Source organism: Lathyrus oleraceus, chromosome 3, assembly GCF_024323335.1.
Source record: "Lathyrus oleraceus cultivar Zhongwan6 chromosome 3, CAAS_Psat_ZW6_1.0, whole genome shotgun sequence".
NCBI lineage: Eukaryota > Viridiplantae > Streptophyta > Magnoliopsida > Fabales > Fabaceae > Lathyrus > Lathyrus oleraceus.
Genome location: NC_066581.1, coordinates 533,768,066 through 533,777,741, shown reverse-complemented (window position 1 = coordinate 533,777,741; position 9,676 = coordinate 533,768,066).

The following is a 9,676-nucleotide window of genomic DNA, read 5'->3' as shown; positions in this document are numbered from 1 at the left end:
TAAATGACACAATAATTCTACACACGCAACATACTAATATGGTTATATGCATACTAATATATCTATCAAAATAATATAACACCAAAATCTAAAGCATATTCATAACCAACCTCTACAATTCATGACTTAAAAAAACCAACAATTCAATTTAGAAAACTAAAACCTAAAGCATATTCATAACCACATTTCTTTCTTCATTTGCAATAGAGTTATAAAAAAAAACAAAAACAAAAACACAGCCTTATAACAACAAAAACATCACAGCGCAAGAACATGACACATGACAACATCCAATAGCCTTATAACAACAACATCGCAAAATCTGAATAAAACCAAAACACAAAGTAATCCAATTGCAACAAAATGAAAATCCACACTGCATAAAGGAAAACCTCACCACAACGCGAGAGAGAGAGAGACCAAGAAATGAACCATGAACAATGGATAATGAACAACGAACACAAAAATATAACATATCGTACTTCAAAGAGGAGGAAGAGACCATAAAATGTTTTTCGTTCTAAGAAATGAATGAAGATGGTGAAGATTGGACGTTCAAAGAAATGAATGAAGATGGTGAAGATGGAGATTTTGTTAGGGCATATGTTATGAAGGAAATAAAGAACCTATTATATTTTAATTTTGTATAAAAGAATTTCACAACAGTTGCAAATATCAACCTTAGTGAAATATGACACATATAACCACGGTTGGTAAAAACAACCGTAGTTAAAAGTTTTTCAATTTTTATTTAACAATACATGTTAAGGGACACACTTTTTTGTATTGCAAAAATGGAAAAATATTGATGCTAAGATTCGAAACTTGTAATCCTTAATCTATGACCACGGTTCTTCTTATGAACCGTGATGAAAAGTCTTTTAGTAAAATAAAATAAAAATCAGACGCATTAAAAATAAGTTATTATTACGGTTGACATAATGGTCGTAATAATATGGTGTTATCAAAAGTATATTTTGTAGTAGTGAGATAATAATAATTCATAGGGACCTCTCATCAAACACCAAACACCTCAGAAAAATCGTGTGAGACCTCGATGACAAACGAATGTGCCGGAGTGTGGAATCGGTGACCGTTATGATCAAGTGAATCGTTAAAATATGTCTACAAAATTTTTCCCATGTAATTTTATTTTAATTAAATAATAAACATATTTATTTATTTTCACAATTTTTTATATTATTATTTAGGTGTTAATTTAATTTAAGAAACATGCGTCACTCCAAAAAATATGATGTCAGGGGTACTAGTGCCTCCTCTTATGCCTCCAAAACACATGTTACTCCCATTTACATGAAAATAGTGCATGCGTCATAGAGTATGGTGTCGGTGTGCAAATTTAAGTGTATGTGCCAATAGCCCTTCTCTTTGATATAATTTTTTTAAATTCAACACATAAGTGTTTTAGTGAATAATGGAGAATGATGGTTATTTGGATATTTAAATGATGAAAAAAAATCACTAAATACATCTTATTTTTAAAAACAAGGTAACAAGCATTTAATCCAAATAAAAATTCCAAATTCTTGTTCTTTTCGGCAAGCAATGTGCTTGCTTGATTCTTTAGAAAGCTATAAAGTAGTAATTAAACTAGAAGGAAAGTACACAACAATGAGCAAAGAATATACCAGTCTTCAGTTCATCAAAATGTGAAGGAAATATATTTATATATTTTCTTACGTTCTGTTTAAAAAAGAAAACCTAAACACCCCTAAAAAAGAAAACCTAAACCTCCAAAAAATAAAGAAGAAGTTGCATTTAATCCAAAAAAAATAACTGCACTAATTAATTAAGAGTATCGGTACATAGGGAGATAATCTATACAAGAAAAAACTTACAATTACTAACCATTTGAGTGTACTTAATAATTTCATTATATCCCTAGTTTGGTTTGTTAATCACATTTTGTCACACAATTACATTAGTAAAAGTTTAATAAATATGTATTGACTTTACATCTTTTATTTTCTCAATTAGTAATTAAATATTAGAAAGTTTTAACTCATACCCCTACATTTATTCCTATATCCTTACATTTTTTTAAATATCAATTTTATCCTTATATATTTTTAACTAATTTATTATTTTATTTTTAAAAAAATTTAAAAAAAAAATTGTGCACCAAAGACTTTACAAAAGAGTTCCGATAATTATTTTTTTAACATTTTTATGTGTACCGGAAGACTTTGCAAAAAAAGTTTCGGTAGTCAATTTTTGTGTACCGGAAGACTTTGCAAAAGAGTTCCGATAGTCAATTTTTGTGTACCGAAAGACTTTGCAAAAGAGTTCCGATACTCATTTTTCAAGCATTTTTTTAATTTTTTTTTTGTATACCGGAAGACTTTACAAAAGAGTTCCGGTAGTCAATTTTTGTATACCGGAACTCTTTTGCAAACTCTTCCGATACGCAAAATAAAATTTAAAAATATTTAAAAATAAAATAATAAATTAGTTAAAAATATTAAGGATAAAATTAATATTTTTTATAAAATGTAGGGGTACATGGATAAATGTAGGAGTATAAAGTAAAGTTTTCTAAAGGTTATTTATCGAGTTCATAACACTAAACATAACAAATAAAAACAATCAAGCATATAAAAGGTGCAACCCAACAATCAAGCCTTTCAATTACCAAAATTAACCAAAATCCTACTAAAATATTATTTTAAAATTAAGAAATATTATTTTTTTCCGACATCCTTCACATTAGTCGATGAATAAGAAAAAAATAATATTTTGAAAATTTTAAAATGAATCCAACGGCATAATGCCAAATCATAACAAGGTCACCCCTATGAATACACCTACCACCCTAAGATAAATAACTCAAAAAGAGACCTAAAATTCCTAGGGAGAACCAATATTCACCTCAACGAATTAAAAATTATATACCACACAGTCGAAATTACCTCACAAGTAACATACAAATGAGAAACCAACATCACCATCATCTTACAGATAGGTCAAGAAACCCTAGCACGATCGACTATAACCTTATGCTTAAACAAATTCTTTGTAGAGGGGACTTTATCTTGTAGAAGTTGCCAAAAAAAAAAACACATTTTTAAAATGGCCAAACTAAATTAGATGAGAGCATGGTCAAGTCTTCAACCTGGGGAGAGAAAACACTATGGATATTTAGCTCTAGTTAAGAAGAAAAGGCCAAGGCTATTATAAAAAATTCATCCTTAGCATGGTGCCACCGCCACCTATCTTTTTCAAGAAAGAGAGTCATTCTCTTGATATCTGAAAGAAGGTTGGAAACCAATGGATGCTCATAGAAAAAAAAGATCTCCTCCATCTTAGATCTCAAACCATAACTTTGTCTTCCCATCAATCTACTTCATCACATCCCGTTCTTGTTGATTAGTATACTTGTCAAAAAGAACATATGCGTGGCACCCCTATGTTGGTAGGGTTGGCCAGATGCTTTAGGGGTTTTTTGTGGTTTAGGGTTTGCTCACGATGGTGAGAAATCTTGTTTCAATGGGTTTTTTTTGCTATGGGGAGAGAAAGACGGTTAAATCACTTTACCCTCTATCAAGCGAGATTATACATTGAGCTTGTCTGATGAGACTCTAAGCCCCTTAGGCGAGGTGTTAAAGTGAGCCTGTTTGATAAAGCTTTAAGTCCTCTAGGCAAGATTATATGTTGAACTTGTTTGATGAGACTTTAAGTCCCTTAGGTGAGGTGTTGATGTGGACATGTTTTATGGGACTTTAAGTCCTCCAGGCGAGATCATACGTTGATCATGTTTGATGAGACTCTAAGTCCTTTAGGCGAGGCGTTGAGTCTCTCGGGCAAGACTTTGGTTGAAACCTTGAGGTAAGAATTTTAGGGTAAGTCTCTCGGGCCAGACTTCGGTCGAGTCCTTCGGGAGAGACCTCATACTGGATCCTGTCTAAAGAGACTTCAAGTCTCCTAGGCTATGAGTTTAGGGGAGATAACCTCTAATGCGTAGCCCATTCATATTACCCCTAAGGACGAAAAGAATCTTATTTTGGAAATCCAATATATCAATATTTTCTTAAGAGACAAAAAAGATCTTCATGTGGAAGTCCAGCGTATTTGTATTGCCTTAAGAGGCGGCAAGGATCTTCTAGTGAAAGTCTAGCGTATTCGTATTGACTGAAGAGGCAACAAGGATCTTCCCGCGGAAGTCTAAAATACGTGACAGTAAAAACTGAAACATTCCCTTTGCTAATATATACTCAAAAGTTCGTAAATATGGGGGTGACGTGCCTCCTCTAAAAAAAATCATAAATAACTTAACTATAATAATAATTTAAACCAATAGAGTTCCAATTCCTAGGGACGGGACTTCCATCCCATTCTTGTAGCTTACCTGCTTCATGTGGCAACTTTTAGAATATGTGGTACGATCTTTCCCAATTGGGATGCAATTTTCCATGCTGCGCAGGCAAAACCACTTGTCTTAGCACCAAGTTGACTTTATGCATTTCCATTGGCATTACTTTAGAGTTGTATCTTCTAGCCTCTCTTTGTTTGTTAGAGAACTCCCAAATGTGGGTTATGTCTCTTACTTCATTGACTAAAATCAACGTCACACTTTAGCTCGATGTCATTCACTTCCTAGTTGAACTAAGAACATCGTCATGAGGGTGTGTCGATCTCTACGACCAACATAACATTTGTCCCATACACCATGGTAAATGGAGTCTCCTTATTAGTTGAATGAGGAGTGGTATGGTACGACCATAACATTTCATGAAGTATTTTGTCCCATAACCCTTTGGTATCATCCAACTTCTTTTTAATCCCTTTCAAGATCACCTTATTTTCTGACTCTGCTTGCCCATTGGCTTAGGAATGGACGACAAAGATGAACTTTGTTTGTAAACCCATTTCGTGACAAAAGTTAGTGAATGTGGTGCTATCAAATTATATGTTGTTGTCCGAGATGATAATTCCAGGCAACCCAAACCTGCACATGATTTTTCGCCAATAGAAATTACAAAATCTTTCTGATGCAATCATTGCGACGACCTTCACCTCTATCCACATTGTGAAGTAGTCGACCCCCACGATCAAGAATTTTAGCTACCCCGTTTCTAGAGGGAACAATCCTAGATTGTCCATTTCCCACTAGTAAAAAGGCAAATAGGAGGTCATATAGTGGAGGAGATCAGTTGGGGTGTGTCTCTGACATTGGTCACATTTCTTGACAAACCTCACGTTGTCTTTCATCAAGATGGGTGTTGTTCCTTTGGCTGGTTGTTTTATGTAAAAGAACATGGGAAAACCAAGATGAATTTGTTACGAGGAAACATGTGGGACAAGATGTTCTAGCATATGTGCAACATCTGTCCTCATCTTGGAAGACATATTTAGTTAGTAAGTCTGAGCGTGTTTTTGGTTGATTCCAAGAATATTTGTCAATTAATTTTTGTATCTTTTAGCAATATGTTTCGAAAGAATCTTGGCTAAAAATATTGTCAAAGACATAATCAAATTGAATGGGTTTAAATCTCTTGGTGGACATTAATGTATAAGCAAATAAAATCTGCATCAAATCTAAATATGGATCAAATCAAATATGTTTTATTTTAAATCAAATGCCCAGGCTCAACAGATGGCTTGCATAAGAAGACTCATTCCTAACAAAGAAAACACGCGCAAGTATTGTAGATCTAATGTGTTAGGGTTTGTTCTTTGAGTCTTTGTTCTTGTTGTTTATTGTAAACCTATAAAGAAGCCTAAATTGTATATTGTTAGTTGGGTTATAATTCAACATCTTTAATACATTGAAAGGATATATCACTAGGGTATTGATTAAGAGAATGTAAGAGGGACCCTCATATTTATGGGGAGTCCTAAATAGAAAGACACATGTAGTATTAGGAAGTAGGCATTGGACAAGGTTTGTTCATCTAAGACTAATTATACTAATAATATTGAGAGTGAACTTCCTTTCATGGGTTGGAAGCCCCTCGGGCGTAGGTGACATTGAACTGACATAAGTTAAAAATTCTCCTATGTTCTTTATTGCTTTATGTTTTAAATTCCTTAGTCCGTGATAACCTATTATAAATTGTTTTATGGGGTATACATTGTCTAAGACATTATGTCCCACATCTGTCATACGTAGAACATAATTTCAATTGGTATCAGAGCAGGCACCCTATTTTATTTTGGGTGAGCTCTAGGGAAAATTATTATGTTCAAATGGAGAATACTAAGGAAAGGGGATCAGTTATTCTGTTTTGGATTGGACCAACTATGATTATTAGAAATCTAGAATATTTATTTCTTGAAATCCATGGATAGCAAAACATATAAAGTTATTGTTAAAGGTTGGAAACATCCTGTGTCCATAGCTCAAGATGGAACATCAATCCTAAAGCCAGAAGTTGAATGGTCTAATGCTGAAGATGATAAAGCTCTTGAAAACTATAAGGCCTTAAGTTATATTTTCAATGGTGTGGACAAGAACATGTTTAGATTGATAAGCAAATGTACTGAATCCAAAGAAGCTTGTGATGTAATATCCCATATTCCCTTAGATGCTCAATTAGTTACCAGTTAAGACCATTTGAGTTCCTATGTACTCTATCTATTATCATTTGTAACAATTGGAGCTCCTATGTGCTCTAAATGTTGTCAATTGGGACCAATAGAGTAACCAGTGAAACCTGAAGAGATTAATTATTAATAAAAGAGACAGACCAATATTAATAAGTACAAGAGAGGACATTTTTGGTAACATTAATAATTGGTCAATTGATACTGGAAGATGAAATATCAATTGAGATATTTTATGTTACTACCTAATATTATATATATATATATATATATATATATATATATATATATATATATATATATATATATATATATATATATATATATATATATATATATATATATATATATATATATATATATATATATATATATATATATGTTATATATATTTGTTTGGTGGTAAGAGAAAGAGAAAGGAAAAGATAAGAAGAAGTAGGTAAGAGAGAAAGAGAGATATCAAAAAGAAAAGAAAGAAAGGGAAGAAGAGGAAAAGAGGAAAAGAGGAAAAAAGGGAGAAAGGAAGAAGAAAAGAGAAAAAAAGAAGTAAGCCATGGAACCACTATCATCATGTCATCTTCATCATCATCACCACTTTCTACTCACCATCTTCACCATCTCCATGTGTCCGAGGTGAGTTCTAGATAGAACTTTAGATTTAGAAATTAGGGTTGGTAAAACCATGAAATTGATAGTGAGCTTGTTGATATTATGATGAGTTTCTATGAATATTCATTGATGATAATTCTATGGGTGTTCTTGCATATGTTGGATTATTGTGATACAATGATATGGTTGTTGTTTGGAAGTTTGTTGATGTGTTTTTATGTCCATGCCAAGAGGTTGGTTGTGAAAAATGAAGTAAAAATTATGTAGGTGAAAGTAAGGTGGTTATGGAATAGGAGTTGTGTTGTTGTGGAGTAGAAATCATGTTTTGTACCAAGACCAATCGACTGGTCCTTATTGTCAATCGATTGGTTCTCACCTTCAATCGATTTTTTAAACTTTATGTTTTGAAGAAGTTGGAATTTTTCATAGATCAATCGATTGGCCTTGGGAATCAATCGATTGATTCCTTTGTATTTTGTGAGTACGAAGTTCCAACCCAATCTATTGACATGAGTTAATTATTTGATGAATTAAAATATGTCACCAATGGGGTTCAAACTCGGGACCTCCTCGAAATTGTACAAGCCTTACCACTAGGCCAATGATTTTGCTGTTGAATACTTATGCAATGGATAAATATTAATCTAAATCTTGATTAAGATAGATTAATAAATTAATTAAGTGTTATAACTCCGTTTTGGACACGGACGGATGCGTTAGAAGGATAACGAAAAAGGCTATCATTATTATACCATGTTATAGTATATTATGTGTCTTACAAATTCTATGAATTATATTATGATGAAAGATAAATATTGTTGTTATGTTGAAGGTGAAATAACATGATTAAAAACCTTACAAAGGTGAGTGAGGAAACCTAGGAGTATAACATGATTAATAACTTAGAAAGATAGTCTAGGTTATGGAACATGTGATATATATGTATGAGAATATGGTATTCATTCGTACGACGCTTATGTGGAGGTCGTGGACGAATTGTTGCCATGATTGAGAATGAGACGCATTGTATGGAACATGCCATGTTATTGTTGTGTATTGTGGTGAATGAAGTCACCTATGATTGATGAATTTTGTTATGGTTCGTGGAATCAATGATTATGGAGACGATCATGTATTCAAAATATGTGTTTTCTATGGTGGTACGCATCTCTATTGGTATGCTTAGATGAGTAAGCATTGGGATGTGGGACCAATGATTCGAGCCTCAATTGGGTTTGATCCCCAACCATGGCGGACATGGGGGAAAGATGGACACCTAAGTGGGTTAGAGTCCCATACGATGAAAGATACCCTAAGTGGGTTAGAGTCCCATACGGGTGACGGTCGCTTGAACTGGGGATTAAGCCTCATAGAGGACCCGATATCCACCGCAAAAGTCGAACCATACGAGCATGCATGAACTGGGCCTGGCTTAGACGTAAGTCCGTTCGGGAATTGATGCGTCGTGATCTGAATAATGATCGTGGTTGAGTTATGAGAACTCAGATGCATGTTGCCATACAATTGCGAGATAGTTTCCTCATCACTCAAGTCTTCGTTCCCTTGTTGACTTGAGTTATATATGAGTTGAATATTGATTAGAAAATCCTGTAGAGCCGAGTGGACCCATAGGATAGGAGAACTCACTGAGATTATTATCTCATCCCATTATTGTTGTTATTTTTCAGATAACCTTGCAGGTTGGATCTAAGAGAAGATGTTATGGATGTTTCAAGGGATGCCGTTTATCATGATCTTCCGCTGTGGAGTTATGTGCAATGAAGATATTACACATAGTTCTTAGATTTTTATTGTTTAGGCATTATTGTATAACATGTTCCATTGATGTTTTTAGTTTGAACATGTATATATATTGATGGCATTAGGCACTTACGTTGGATCAGTACCAATTATTAACACTTGTATGATATTATTCTAGATATATATTATACGGGTTGTTACATGTGAGATCCTCAAAATTGCACATGATGGCACATCCAAATCTCATATATCAAGGTTGTAGGTTATCAAAACCAAATATGATAATTTGATAATGAAAGAAGATGAATCCATCTCTGACTTCAACATTCGTCTTCGTGACATAACAAACACTTATTTTTCCTTGGGAGAGAAGATGTCCGATGAAAAGCTGGTCATAAAAATCCTTAGATCTCTACCTAGGAAGTTTGATATGAAGGTCACAAATATTGAAGAAGCCTAAGACTTAAGGAACATAAAATTTGATGCACTCATTGGTTATCTACAAACCTTTGTGATGGCTATAAGTAACAGGTTTGAAAAGAAGAACAAGAGTATAACTTTTGTATCCAATACTGAAGAAAATGAAAATAAATATGAGAAGGATACTGGAGAAAGTCTCTTAGATGCTATAGCTCTCCTTGGTATAAAGTTTAACAAAGCCTTGATGAGACTGAGGACAAATGTCGAAGACAAAGTGCTAGACAACTGGAAGAACATTGGCCCCTGATGCAAAAGCAAATAT